The sequence below is a fragment of the Fundulus heteroclitus genome, unplaced genomic scaffold, assembly GCF_011125445.2.
Source record: "Fundulus heteroclitus isolate FHET01 unplaced genomic scaffold, MU-UCD_Fhet_4.1 scaffold_76, whole genome shotgun sequence".
Lineage (NCBI taxonomy): Eukaryota > Metazoa > Chordata > Actinopteri > Cyprinodontiformes > Fundulidae > Fundulus > Fundulus heteroclitus.
In genome coordinates this window covers 468,442-484,020 of record NW_023397208.1, presented here as the reverse complement: position 1 = coordinate 484,020, position 15,579 = coordinate 468,442, and the positions used below count along the sequence as shown (strand labels likewise).

Genomic DNA, 15,579 nt, shown 5'->3' with positions numbered 1-15,579 from the left:
GTGTTCTGTTTGTCCACACTTATCTTTTCTCTTGTGTTATTGTTATTGTCAACCACCACAAATCATGACATGCAGCTGCTCTGTGAAGGCCTCACTGGTTTGTTAGAGAACATTGGTGAACAGACAGCATCATGGAGACAGAGGAACAACATAGACAGGCCAGGTTTACAGTTTAGGGGAGATTTGGTGCAGATTTTGGATGTAAACAGCATCCCAAGCCTAAATAGGTCTCATAAGAATCTATATTCTGAAAAGAGGAAAAACATGGCACAACCATCCACCTGAAATGACCAGTCAGGCAAGAAGAAATGTTCTTTATTCTTGTACACCCCCTATTGTGCATTTATTCTTGTAATTTCCTTCCCAAATAAATTGTATTTTGGGTCATTGTAGAATTAAGAAAATTAATTAGTGGCTGCAGAGGAGTAAATTTCCACAAAAAAAACTCTGAAATTTGGAAATAGATTTTACAGGTTTGCAAGAAAACAACCTGGATGTTCTCTGATGTCGAAAAGTCGTACAGTTCTGACAAAAACAATATTTTCCACAAATTAAGATCTCCATTTCTTATATTAAAACGGGTATATATCTGACATTGTGAAGTCAGAAATTTGAGTAATCATTTGGATCATCTCGTGTCCCCCATTTTGGGAACCCCCGGTGTATTGCACAAATGCACAAAAGAAATGTATCTTTGCGTTTTTAATATGACAAAAAACGAGTCCTTACTTAAGATCTTCCCCTTAGAGTTTTCTAAACAGTTCCTATGTTTAGGTCAGCAGCAGTTGTAACCTTACTGCAATACTTCCTATAATTATGCACCTGTACACTTTCGAGAAATTAACGCAACAAAATCCCCTGGACATCTTTTCCCCCCCTAATGATTGCTGTGAAGGAAATCAACAGGAAACGACTCTCTCACTTTAAGCCCCTGGCACAAACGTGAACCTTGTAGTCGTACAGTATCCGTGAGTGGAAAGCGCGTCTCTGTGGTGCGGCACGGTACAGGTGCTCCACATATCCAGTCAGCTCTCCGCCCTTCTCTGCGCTCATTCGCTCTCCCCAGCAGCCCGGATGTAGCGCACAGGACCGCACAGTCCTCCACTCAAGAGATAATAACATGGCGCTGGCAGACACATAACGGTGCTCATCCCTCTGACAATATGTGCAAGAGCAGACCAAATACAAGCCGACGGGACATGTGAGCTCTTCGACCCCCAGCACAAGCAGGTAGGTGCGGAGGAGGATGTTAGAAAGACGCGCTTTGACGATGCGATTATGGTTGAATCAAGGAAAAATGTGCCTGCTGCTACCTTTTTTTTTTTTTGGTTGGGAGGGGGGGTAAAAAAGCCGCTTTGCTGAGGCGAAACGCTTGTCCGAGGGTTTAGTTTGCGTCTCCGGCTCGCTGTCCGCGGGGTTAGGTTCCCCTCCCTCCCGCTCCATGCTGAAAACAGCAGTGTCATTCTGGGCTGGTTTGCGTCGCCGCTTACGATGCGTCCGTGCAGAAATAAATCTGTCATTTTCTAGTGCATGTGTGTGATCATGGCTGGCAGGCAGCTCCGTGCGTCGGCCTCTGTCCTTGGTGTTGAAACGGGCGGGCAGCACACCTATAATGCACGGTGCGAACACTTCCCGATGCCCCCCCCCCACCCGGCTGTCTGAAAAACCAACCCACTAATGCTAAAACCCACAGGGATTGTTATCAATGCTTGGAGGTCGAAGAGGGAAAAAAAAATAAATAAAAAAAATAACCCACTACAACCTGATAGTATGTGAGTGCGCGTATGCCCTTGTTGCGATATGCATTTATTTACGCACAAGAGCATCTCTCTATATTCACTGCTGCACCAAGCACTGAATATCACAGTGCAAAGCATTTGATTGCTCGGTTATCGTTTTTTTTTTTTGGTGCTAAATCTTGCAGACAGCCTTGGTTTGAGTGTGCTGTGGCTAATGCAGGCCAGGTAGGGGCAGGAACAGATGGCCTGTTTTCAACTTCAGTCTGGATAAGAACGTGTAGACGAAAATTAAAAGTGGTGGCTTGGCACTCTGTGCAGGGGTTCCTCTCCCTAAGCTCCTAATTGCCCTAATAGCAGCACTGATCATAGGGGAGACAATAACAGGCTGTCACCAGCCTCTAAACGTGGCACGGAGACCGCTGAAGGTGATGTAAATATAAAGGAGGCTAACTCAGACCTCGAGACACATGATTGGTCTAAGGTGAGGTTCTTTACCAGGAGCAGATAGTAGACTACACCATTGTCTGATTAGCAAAAAAAAAAAAAAAAAAAGCTACTATTAACATTTTTAAACTTACAAAGTTTATATTTTTCCTTTTGCTTGTTTTTTCCCCCAATCAAGGACTGATCAGCCAAATTTTGGCACCCATCAGTCGGCCAGAGAATTTACGATGCCAATTTTCCTTTGATTGACTCTGATAAAGGGGATGACGTAATTATTTGTCCTGCTCATTAGATATATCCAACCTTACTTTGTAAAGCAATAACAAGTTATTTGTTGCATTTAAAACATAAAATAAAATACATTTTTTTAAATAAAAACCAGATAAGGGACATATGCTTTGATGCATATATATCGGGATAATCTTGTAATTCCTTCATCTTCTGTTGGATTTAAAACCACTACCTCTATCGACGAGTCGACAGCATGTCCTTTTTCTGTATATGATGTTGTTGTTTGGAAAAAATTGGTATCAACTTGTCGAGGGCACACTCACATTGCCGAATTGAGACGCTATTATTTACGATAAAGCAACCCTTGTTCAGATAATTTCTGGACCGGTTCTATTCAGCAGCATCAACGCTTGCTATAACACTATCTGTAGTAGGAGTCAAGTACATAATCTGTTCGGTCTCAGGGGATTTCAGCAAGGTGCATTCAGTATTCGTTGAACATGCCCATTGATGTACGTCTATTTACAGAATGTACGTATCTCTTCACTCCTGACGTGCATTCCCCTTCACACCAAACCCTGACAAGTGCACCTTTAATTTAATCAAACATTATATACAAAACACAGTGGCGTTCCAATACGTTGTGATTGGGTTGCATGATTAGATTTGAAGAGACTTTGTCAATAACCTTCCAGAAAAAAACAAAACAATAAAAAAGCTGCTGAACATGACAAAACTAATGCTATCGCTTACTGTTCATTACACAGTTAACGCACACAAGACTTTGCTTTTAATTTGGTTGTACATTTGTTATAATTAATCAATATGAATTGGTGTGGTCAAACAAAAAAGGGATGCTAGCCTCAATGTAACGTCACCTTTTGCAGCAATCACCGCCAACAAGCAATCTGTGCTCTTCACAGGGAGATGTCTGCTTTTACCGACTGCTGGTTTGTTCTGCTCTTCTTTAGCAAACTGCTGAAGCTGTCTCAGGTCTGAAGGTGGCATCTGCACATTGTGGTTTTCAGATCTTTCCACAGTCGGTCAATAGGATTAGGCACTGGGCTCCAATGTTTTCATTTCAGCCATTTTTGAGAGCTTTTAGTATGGGGTGTTTTATCCTCTTGGAGGATCCTTGACCTTGTTACTGGGGCTGTGCTTTGTTGACCTTGTTGACCTGCACAGACTGAAGTCTCCCCACGCCAGAGGCAGCAAATCAGCATCCTGGGTGGAAGAGGGAGTTGCTGGTCCTGTTGTCCTCAGCTTTGACATGTGTATCTATAATCCTCGTTCTGAGGTCTTCAGCTAGGTCTTGGCCTTGTTTTTTTTTTCCTGTTCCATGATAAGTATGGATCACACATTGACACCAAACATCCCAGTAGCATCTTTGTTCCATTTAAATAAGATGAATGGATTGAGAAAGCTTGAAGCAACTTGTGATCAGAATTAAAATGGAAATGCGTAGGTTGAAATTATAATGTAAGGATTAATTGTGTTCATAGGGGTACCGCCACAGCTGTTCGTACTAAGTCATTGCTTTGGAAAATAATCAATTTATTTACACATTTTCATGAGTTTTTTTTATATATCGTTGTAAAGGAATGCAGGCAAACGTTTGGCTATTGTTCTTCTAATTGTATAATTGCTAGAAGGAATGAAGACGTCACATCCAGAGCTGACTTTTATGGTGAACCTTTGTTTCAACTAATACGGTCAATGGAGATTAATTGATAGAAACGGCACCGGAATGAAGCTCTTCCCGCTAAGAGCCTGCAGCGTTCCTCTTTGGATGCAAGGTTTTCCGTTTCTCTAGTCCCGCTGACTCGCCAAGGAGGGGTTTAAGGGCGCTCTTTGCACGTTCTTCAGAAAATGATCGGGTGTTACTGTAAAACCTGAAGACACTCAGAAGCTGAGTCAATGTGTTGGTCTGCCTTCGCTTGCTTGCACCTTTCCTGTTTAACCACTCAGTGATGTATTCAGTCCCAACGCTTAGCACAACAGCTTTACATAATGATCAAAGCTTGAGGGATGCCAGAGCATGGCTTCAGCCTGCAGTTATAATAATAATAACCTTTGAAGTTATCACAATCCCACAACCTCGTCCTCGTCATACATCGTGCTCCTCTCCTCCTTTTCTCGTCCTCGTTCTCTCTCCGTTTCTCTTGCGCACACCCACACATGCATACACTCGCACGGACCCACTCGAAGGGCCTCTTCTGCTGAACGTTTCTGGATGTGGGGTGAGCACTTGAAAGAGGAAAGTGATAATGAACACATGACAAACTATTTTAGTCCCTACGGCTCGGCACTAGACTGCTCTCCGGTGTCTGTGAGGAGGCAGCCTCTGCTGTTTCCACAGATTCACAATTACATAAGAGTCAGCAGGAGTCGTACGCGGAATAATCTAGCCAGAAGAAGATGAGCTAATGCTGTTCTTCTGTGCTTAAATGTCTCTGATGCAGGTTTCCACTTGAACATTTCCACATTTCGTCGCGCTACACACAAAGCAGTAAATGGTTGTGAAGTAGGAGCAGAATAATGCATGTTAAGAAAAAAAAAATAGTGCGTTTGTATCGAGTCACCTTTACTCTGATCCCACTCAATAAAATCCAGGGCAACTAATAATCTCCAGAAGTCCAGTTATCAGTAAAGAGAGCCGCGTTGTGGTTGATCTTAGTCTGACTCCAGCTGTTCTGCGAACAAAAAGCACAGCCAAGACCAAGAACCACAACAGACGTGTCTGGAATAAAAGTGGGGGAGAAATTCAAAGCGTGGTTACGTTATAAACAATACCTCAAGGTCGAACACCTTCCAGAGAGGTAAAATCCATCCACTGGGAACGGACCGAATATGACCCAACTGCAAACCCGCCAAGACTTGGCCGTCTACCTGAACTGCAAGGAAAGCGTTATTCAGGGGGAAATCCCAGAGGCCCCGCGGTAACTCTGGAGCTGCAGAGAATCACAGCTCAGGTTGGAGAATCTCTTCACATGACTCGTTTTAGTCAAGCATTCCCCCCAATGTGGCGTTTGTCAAAGAGTGGGAGGAAGAAAGTTTGTCACAAGTCTGATAGAGGACTCTAAAAACCTGGACACTTTTGCTCTGGCACCAAAGTATTTTTTTGTGATATTTTCACACCATCCCCTCGGGGAAACTTGGCTTTGGCAGAATCATGCTGGTAGAAAACCTTCCTTCAGCAGCGACAGGAAAGCCGGTCAGAGTTGTTGGGAATATGGATGGAATAACCTAAAAAGACTGGGGTGGAGGGTCACGATTCAGTGAGCAACCATCATAAACATACAGCAAGAATACCAAAGGGATGGTTTAGTTCAAAGCACATCAGTTGATTAAAATGGTCAAACCCAACTTAAAGTCTGTGGCTAGACCTGGAATTGTATGTAACCAAAAACAGAAATTTTCCTTCGCCGGTGTCGACCAGCTCTGTGTCGGTTTTTCATAAACCATCCCGATCGGACAGAAACCGAATATTTGAAGTTAGTCAAATACTTTTACAAAGCAATGCAAAAAGCTGGAAGCATACAGTTAATAGCACCTTCTTAATGGAAAACGAGTATCCAAGCCTATGCAACAAATCTGTAAATAAAGCGTCGGAGAAAGTTAAGAAGATAATGGTTTAAAAAAGAGCGTAGACAAAAGAGAGGCAGGTGAACATTGGCAGAGGGAGGTGTTGATGGCAAGATAAGACACAGCTCAGGAGGTTAAAGGAAAACAACCACGGGTGAATAGAGAGATAGCCAAAGTGTGTGTGTGTGTGTGTGTGTGTGTGTGTGTGTGTGCGCGTGTGTGTGGAGGGAGATAACGAAGAAAAGGACAATGGTAAATAACAGCATCAGAGAGCCAGAAAATAACAAAAAGACAAGTGTCCACAGATGGAGCAGCTGCCCGTTTGTCTTTGCAGAGAGACTCGCCATGTCCCACCTCAGGTGCGAACAAATAGCCTGAATGCCAAGTCTCTTCTTCAGAAGTCAGCACTCTTGTCAAAGGTTTTTGCGTTTTGCAGTTTTTTCAGATATAAAAGAGAAAATAAAACAATTTCCATGTTTTTTTCTGTTCTTTTGTCATAAATATATGTGTCGTATAATGTTATTATAATGTTAATATATATATTAACATTATAACAACATTATATTAACATAATAATGTTAATATATAATTAACATTGTAATATAATATAATGTTATAATGTTACTGTATTTATTTGTTACTATAGGAAGGCAAAAAAGGAGGGCGAATCAGAAAGAAGGAGCAGATACTAGCATCACATTTTACATCTTAGAATAAGAATAGGTTAGTTAGGATTACAAAAAAAAAAAAAAAAAAGCAGAAAGACTTCTCTTAGTCCAGTTTGTGTATTTTCACATTCAGCGAGGATTTGAAACCTCCATCTCAGTTCGTTTTACTGTCTATAACTGGAAGAGCTTGATTGGCACTTTGCCTGAAGTGTGTGTGTGTGTGTTAGTGCTGGTCATAAGGTTAAAGCTACAGAGGGCGCTGATGAAGAGGCCTAGTTAAGCTTGATTACCCGGTGATGCCTTGAGGCGGCAGAGCGCTGCATCTGCCTCTTCTGCTCTGAGGTTCACAACACTGGGCCTCGTAGCTTTGTCATCCGCCCTGAAGGCTGAGGCAGCTACTGTGTTTCGGTGGCCATTGTGTTAATCTGTGTCAATTTGTGTGCTTCATATCCATTTTCTTTTTAGAAGTCTGTAGCATTAAGGATCTAACCCATCAGGATTGGGTTGTGCCAGAGACATTCATAAGGAATAAAAGAAAAATGATGAAGCCCCACTAAATATCCAGTTCTTTACTGATTTCTAGGAAGGAAAGGGATTTAATTGCAATCAAACAAAAAACACAAGATTGAACAAACGTTGAACAAAAGATATCTAAATGTTTTCTAGTAGAGGTAACCTACCCTAATCCCTATTGTTACCTTGTTTGGCAGAAATGTCTTTGGTCCGATTCTTCTTGTAGACGTCTAGCAGTCTGTTATTATTCTGAGAAAACTTTGACCCACTCCTTCTTGTCAGCTGTGAGATGTTTGAGGGGTTTCTTGCCCATTTCAAATCCCTCCACACCCCCTTAATGATATCAGTAAATAGTAAATAGTAAGTGGCTTGTACTTGTATAGCGCTTTAACTAGTCCAACAACCCCAAAGTGCTTTGCACTACAATCATTCAAATATTCTCACACACGTTCACACAATGACGATGGTGAGCTGTCAGACTCACAGAGGCTTTGACTTGACCCAGGACTTTCCATTCCTTAATTCTCAGTCAGTCCACGGACTTACTAGCACGTTTTAGTTCATTGTCATACTGCAGGGTCCAGTTCTGCATCAGCTTTATTTATTTTTACAGATGGTCTCATATTTTTTCCAGTCACCCTCTGATATGCAGCCGAATTCATGGCTTATTGTGTGATGGTGAGGGGGGGCCAGGTCCTGCTGCAGAAATGCCTCCCCAAACCATGAGTCTTCCACCTCCATGCTTCACAGCTGGAATGTAGGTTTCCTCTTTGCACCTCTGATGAAAGGTAAAATAATGTTGTTTCCTCTTGATTGTACAATCACACACTTTCATTGCAACATTAGCAGGAACCTGCAGCAGGGTGACATTTTCAGCTTGTTGGAGACCTTGTTTAGTATCGTGTGGTCTGCTGTCTGGGTGAACTAGCTGACACTGCATTTTAGCCGTTGATTAGAAATACCGCCCTCCACTTTTACACTATTTTATATAGATTCAAAGAGCTGATTTCCATTTTTTCAACCTCTTAAACCTCTGCCACCCGCCTCAGAGGACACTTTTAGAAAAATTACAATTTTTGAAAATTCTAAAAGGTATATTTTTCAGTAATTGTTTACTGGTATCACTTAAGTTGCATAATCGTTAAAAGCAAAGATAAATATTCATATATTGAGAAATGTTAGAAAATGTTAGTCTGCTGTAGAGTGTCCTAATTTCTTCACATGACTACAGATCAGACTTATGTATCCATCAGCAAAGTTTTCATGCAGACCAGGTAGCTGAAGTGCTAATGCTAAGCATGCTAAACATGTCTGTTTTTATATGAGCTGACCAGATTTTGTTTTAAGAACGGTAAAAAGTTTGGACGGTTTTACTCTTAGACTGAGAACTCTAGTGTCTAATTTTTTCATCTTGATTATTTTTTTTAATCTGACATAGATTTTTCTTTGCTCTTAAAGGAGAATTGTTGTCTGCTTTAGTAATGCTTCACTTGGTCTGTAATTATTTCCCTGTCACACTGTGCAGAGTGTACAACAGAGGACACGACTATCAGTGAAATAACACAATAAGAGGCTTTTTATGGGATTTCATTGTGAAGTGAGACAGTGCAGTTGGTTTATTTATCAATTTTGCTACGGAAAATCTAATTTGATAATCTGCAGCCTCTGTTTCAAGCAATATCTGGCTACAAGAGACAGCTTTTGTCATTGGGTTTGAATTTAAACCTTCAATCACTCCTTGGAAAATGTGTGGTTGATGAATGAGCAGATTTTCAAACCCAAACACCCCAACAACAAAAAATTTGCGGAAAATCTAAGATACACAAATCAGCTGGATGATAGGCAGACTTGGAGAACAGCCATCAAGCCTGGTAAGGCAAACTTCTTTAGGAAAGGCTGCAAGTTTTCTTTAATTCTTGTATGTGGCACAGTTTGGCAGCTGTCAATGACTTCCTGTTCCTCCCTGAAATTTTGCCATCACCCCAAGGTTGTCAGGTGGCCAAAAAACCCCAAAAAAAAAACAACAACTCAAAATTGTCATCATCTCTGTCTGAACCTCTAGTTAAAGGAGCCTATTTCTTATGAAGCCAAATTCTTGAATCATATAAAACAAGACTGTAATTTAAGGCAGCTTGTAAAAATAAGTCAACACAAACTCTTAAATCTGAAGCACACCTTTTATTTTGTTAAACCTCACCTTAATGTTTTCTTTAGTTCCATTTTATTTTTTTTTACACATGTGGAGTTTTGTCTTTACACCACTATTCATTGATTTCTTGTCACTCTCCTGGTAAGACCCAAATCCAGCTTAAAACCTAACAGCATGGCTCATGGTTCCCATATTCTGTTTGCAATCATACCTAGAAATGACTTACCTACTGGTAACTTTTCTACATTTCTTTATAAAAAAAATCACCTTGTTTTAACACCTTATCCAACCTAAAGTTTAAAAATGGCATCACTCTCAGTTTCATTAGCCAAATACAGCGCTCAGGAAATGAGTCTACATTTGGTTTGTTTGGTTGCAAAAGTATTCATGCCCCGTAGAAGTTTCTACAGCTCGTGAAGTAACCGCCACAAACTTGAATGTAATTTATTTGTGATTTTATGTGATGGACCAACACAAAGTAGCTTGGCACGAACAGAAAAGCACACAAGGTTCTCAAAAATCCTTGCAATTTAAAATCATTAAAAAAAAAATGCTGTTCATTTACATCCAGCCATATTTATGCTGCAGTTAACAGAAAAGTGGACTCCTTTTGCTAAATGTGTGGCACCTGAAGGGAATTGTTTGCACTGGGTTTTATTTAGGGATGTCAGAGTTACTTTTGCTTTTGTTCCACTTCACAGTGATGCATTACTTTATCGGGTCTATCACATCAAATCCTATCAAAATACTCAATAATTTAAAGGGCGTTGAACACTTTTTGCGAGACACTGTAGTTGAGTTGTTTTTTTTATTCGCAAATGAATACAAATGTGAAGCTGTTGTTGAAAGAATAACTGGCAAAATGATAGTCTGCTTCCGAACGTTACTGTATTGCAATTCAGCAATACGTCATCAATTATTCATGTCCTGTTCAGGGTGTGCTCTGGAAAACAAATCAGGCAGGCCATTCATTTGCTTTTTTTTTTTTTTTTTTTTAAGTTTAGTCATTTAGAGCCAGACCAGCTACACTGACTGCCCAGACTAAGAAACAAAAAGTCACAAACTCAGATGCTTTATGGCTCTAGCTTTGGCTCTAATGATGCATGTATTTGCAATTGCATTGTTTTGACAAGTATGCAGGGTCACATTTATATTTTTCCAGCTCCAGTCCTTGCTTTTCACAAGATCTTTGACAGTCGGGCAGCTTTAATGTCTACTGCAGAGGCGTTTCAAGTCTGGTTTTGGTTTGAGCTCTGACGTTTTAACCTTATCAGTCCTGGCTTAGTCCGACTTGATTCAAAGGTGCCCATGGCAGAGAAAAGGGCAGAGAAAATTCAGTGATCTCCAAATCTGCCTATGTTATAGGGAAAACGTGGTTATTGAAAGAACTGGATTACCAGCTGTCCTCTTTTTGGTATTTTCATGTTGCTAAACTTGTACGCGTGACAATACAGCATCAGAGGTTTTGCATGGTTGACGCGAGGCAGGATTGCTGCAGCACTTTATAATCTGCGTCTAGGTGTGCCCTCCGGAACATTATTACCTACTAAAGTCTTACCCAAAGATGATGGTCAGTCAGAAACTTTTCAGATGTTCATGTGTTGGACACATCTCAGTATAACTTTTGGGGGTCTCATATGTTTTTTTTCTTTTTTTGTAATGCAAACAGAGATACAAACAGCATTCTACAGAGATTCTACAGATCGTATCTAAATGTTCCTGTTGGAGACAAAGTTGTCGAATCCCAAACATCCTATGAATAGTACAGTGGGGGTTTTCCCCCAGATTGGTCTGTTTGTCTAGAAGATACCATCAAAGTTAAATGAACTGGACTGAAATCTGGATAATATGAAGTCCCATGAAGATCTACATCCCTTACACCTTTTGCGAACATTCATAGTCTTACACCACTTACACTACTTACACCCCACAGTATTTGATTAGTTTTTTTTCTTGTTGGAGCCGCTATCAAACTATTATGTATTAGCCTTGTGCTTCTACTACATAAAAAGATAAACCGCTTCAGCTAGAGAATGTCAGCTAGAGCATTGCCGTACTACACGTCTGATGCTGTGGTGTGCACAATGCTGGGTCAATTCAAGCCAGGCGCTCGCACTTTTTGGGACATCTTGACAAGTTCTCTTGCATGAGACATCCAACTTGGAGACGCCATATTTACTGCGCTCCTGCTATATAATTCACCTAAGTGCTATTCCAGTGCACACACCCAATTATAGCCTGGCTTACTTTTATGCTGTGCTATGCCGCCGTTTCACTAAACCTTTAAGAAGCCGTCATGGTGGAGGACCTAACCGCTTTGAGGGCACTCATGGGCCGTGTGTAGGGTAAAAACCTTTTGCTCAATATCGTCAGGGGATCGAAAAAGAAAATGAATGGACAGTGCTACTCTCCAACAAAACGTGTGAGTTCTTCTCTTCTCTTTTAGTAACTAACATGAGCCAGGTGGACTAAGCATGAGTCGGAGCTCCTGCTCACTTTTGTTGTGGCCGACTGGATCGGCTACTGAGAAAACAAGACGATGCGTGCTGAGGATGCGAGACATTGGAAGCTTTTATTTTGAAACGCCAATGCGACTAAAGACGCAGCCCTGTGATTTCAACTTCAAAAGTGACACCAGAGGAAGGAGGGAAGATGTAAGGATGAAGCTGAGAGAAAAACAGAGAAAAGTGTCCTGAAGGGATCTTTAGAGTCACTCTTTATTCTCCGCCGTGTTGTGAGTCAGCACAGCGTTCATGTGGCAGTTGTCAGCGGGCTCTCTCTGTTTTGTTCTGTGATTTGAGATCAGTCAGGTGGAATTGCATCAAAGCAGACATGAATAGGGACATTCATTATACCTCAGCTTGATTCATCACCGACACCCATATCCCACACCCCCATTGGGAGACTTCAAAGGTTGATGATGCAGGCTGCAATTGCACTAAAGTTTGCATCACAGCACCCTCTTCACATCCACATGGCATCTGCCATCTGGGGGCTAATCATGGAAAAAACTTGCAGCCGTGGCTCAGTCGGACTGCTGTGCATCTGATTCTGTTTAGCCAGACCTTTGACCCCACCCCACCCATTTTTGTTCATTCTGTTTTTCTACCAGAATGAATTTGAAAGCTTAGAACTGACAATTTATTTAAAAAAAAAAAGTTATATAAAGAATTAGTCCCATCAGTCCCATCAATGGCACAAGCAATTCTTGACTTGTACTTTTTACTGTCACCATCTGCCTTTTTTAAAAAAAGATACCCACAGTATTTTCTATTTAGTTTTTAATAAGGTCTGGATAAATGCTCAGTGCGAAAAAGACTAATGTTAAAGCAACTGTCACTGTTTGCATGCCTTGGATGTGTTGGTGTTTTGAGAAGTGCATTTCATACATGTTAAATGTGAGGAAATGAAGCACATTTGGTAATAAATAATTTTCCAGCCTTATGGAAGTTGTCAACAGGCTTGCAATGTTTTTTTCCCCCTGTGATTTGAGATCACAGAACAAAATAGTTATATGCTGTGATTTTGATGCACCATTGGTTAGTATAGTCTAGGCTGTGGAATATGTATGTCACTTTAGAAGTGAACTCACCGTTTCCATTTATTTGTTCCCATGTAAAGATCAACTGACCATCTGAAGATGGACTTTTACAAGGATTTATCACTAACAGGTCAAATAGTTATTACGTGAATTATTCAGAAAGTGCTGCTGTCAGCAGGAACCACTTGTGGAGGCAATCTTCATCAGCGCAGACAGCGTATTTGCATAACTTAGCATTAAGTTTAGATGATATTATTGGGTCACTGTGACACTATTTGAGTTGTGCTTATGAAAATTCTCTTTCAGTGGCTCATATGTGCAGCAATTAGGGCTTCTCTAAGACGTGACACTCACATTACTGAATTTTTCAACATGTCTAAAAATGTGTGATCGCCTGGTTTAGCTGGAGAATACATTCTGTATGCTATAGTATCAGATGTGTAGTACATTATTGTGTTAATGTTATTTACCTAATGCAGTTTATCTTCCTAAGTCCATAAAATGCAAGGCATGTAAATGTTTTTTTTTAGTACACAAAAGACATTTCAATTACATTATTCTTGATTTGCATTGGAAACTAAGCGTGCTTTTAGTTATGGATTTTGTATATACTGAGAAGGTAGTTTTACAAAGCAACTGCCAAGACTTAACAAAAGCCAAGCATTGCTCTCACACTGACCAGAAAGTGCTTGGAATCCCATTTGTCCAGACGAATAGACTGAAATCCTTACAATCAGCAGTATAGGCAGCTCAGAGCTCCATTTTGGTAAACTAATTATGCATGATGGATTATCCTCCAACCAGATTAGTCATTGGACAATGATTTATTTGAGGCCAAACAATCCAATCTACCCTAACCGTAGATTTGTGGCTCTACAAAAATGAACCCCATCCACTTCCCAGTTTGAGCTTTCAATCAAGATTCCTTCCGTGCTTCTGGTCAAACACAGAGGATGTGTTCACATGTCGGTTTGTCAACACTGAGTTGGTCTACTGGACAAATATACTGACATGGCAATGATGTGGGTATTTGGGGTGGAGAATGTTGCAACTTGCATGGGATTTCTCTTTTCCCAGCTCAGTGCCCTTGCCACTGAAGGATGAATGTATAAATTGAGTGTTTGGTCTGGAAGCCAGGGCACATAAAAGTCCCTCATTGGAATGTTCTGTCATAATTTGTGTGAGAATTTTTGTGTACTGCGTAATTACGGCATAAGGAGAGACATAAACTCATGAGAGTCAGTGCTGGAAGTGCTGCATTGCTAAATAAATATGCACCAGCATAACACGAATACACTTTTAGGCAGGCAACAAATAGCATTCTGTAAGACAGAGCTCTGAAACGCACTTGCTCAGTTGATTAAAACATTTGACCAATGAAACAGCAGTGCACTCGTTGACAGGAACCTGCAGATTTTATTCAGAAAAGAGATGTAGCTGATGTTTAAAAACTGTTTTGGTTGCATTTCTTTCAGCCCCAATTACTCTCATATCCCTAAACAAAATCAATGCCAACCAGGCCTCAGAGATTTTTTTTAGAGAAGATCAGTCACACAAATCAACGCTGGAGACGTGGTAGAATCACACAGCTTTACTGTGTTGGGCATCAGTCAGTCCTTTTCAGGAGGAATGACGTTCTTCTGCGCTGCTCTTTTTACATAGCCAGCTGAAACACACACACAGCATCCATGTGACATGATGTATGACACAATTTATATGCATGCCGTATCATGTATACACTGAAACAACATTGCAGTGTTGTAGTCAAGTCACTATGCCTCGAGTCCGAGTCATTAAAAAAAAATCAGAGTCGAGTCCGAGTCAAGTCCACTACTCGTCCGAGTCAAGTCCGAGTCGAGTCACTATTGATCAAGTTGAGTCCAAGTTCCGCACTAAAGTAAGCATAGCCTACATGTTTTTAAACTAAAAAAAAAATCCACACCACCACATTGCACTAATAATTTAGATCTTAAAATCATACACCAAATAATATTCTAATGACATATTAAAATTATAGCCTAATGATATTTAAAAAAGTTGAGTCTTTTTCTCAATTTCCAAGTCAGAATGATCTGAATGTAGGCGTCCGAGTCCAAGTTCGAGTCATCAGTGCTCAAGTCCAAGTCAAGTCACGAGTCTCTAAATTTAGCTAATGACCTGGACTCAAGTTCGAGTCTCGGACTCGAGTACTACAACACTGCAACATTGCTAGGTAGAACTAGCATTAACTTAACAGGTTAGACGTCGGCGAGCGCTAATCCTTTCATCTTCAATCCATAACTTCCAGAAGGCTTGTCTTCTTCATCTGCCCTGACGCTCTTGTTACTGAAAAGTGCTTTACAAATACACTTGCCTTGCCTTGCCTTGCCTTGCCTCTCAGTTATCTTCAGTCTTTCTCTTCTCTGTCAACTCCTTATATCCTCTTGTCAACCGACTCTAAAGGTGCGTTCACATTGAACACACATGTGGCAGGCTGAGCGACAGAAGTGCATGATATCCCTATGTACAGGTGCAACACAGGAGACATGTGATGCTAAGCGAGGCCACAGAGGCAATTCTAGCCACGCAAAACATGCGATTTTGGCAATTAAAGCTAAGTCATAGTGACACAAAGCGACAGTTGTCGTAGTTGAAAAAGCTGAACTTTTTTGTGTCTTGTTGCGTTGCGACAACCAATCGGTCAGTTTTAGCACATTTCCCACCTTCTTG

At 40.9% G+C, this 15,579-nt stretch overlaps 1 protein-coding gene across 1 annotated transcript in view; it reads left to right on the top strand.

Moving 5' to 3' along the window:
- The first annotated feature begins 1,035 nt into the window (after positions 1–1,035).
- pak5 (p21 protein (Cdc42/Rac)-activated kinase 5) overlaps positions 1,036–15,579 on the top strand; it is a 94,819-nt gene continuing 80,275 nt past the window's right edge. Inside the window, exon 1 of the mRNA XM_036134174.1 lies at positions 1,036–1,230. The gene's annotated coding sequence lies outside the window, so the exon portion shown is untranslated. The remainder of the gene's footprint in view (positions 1,231–15,579) is intronic.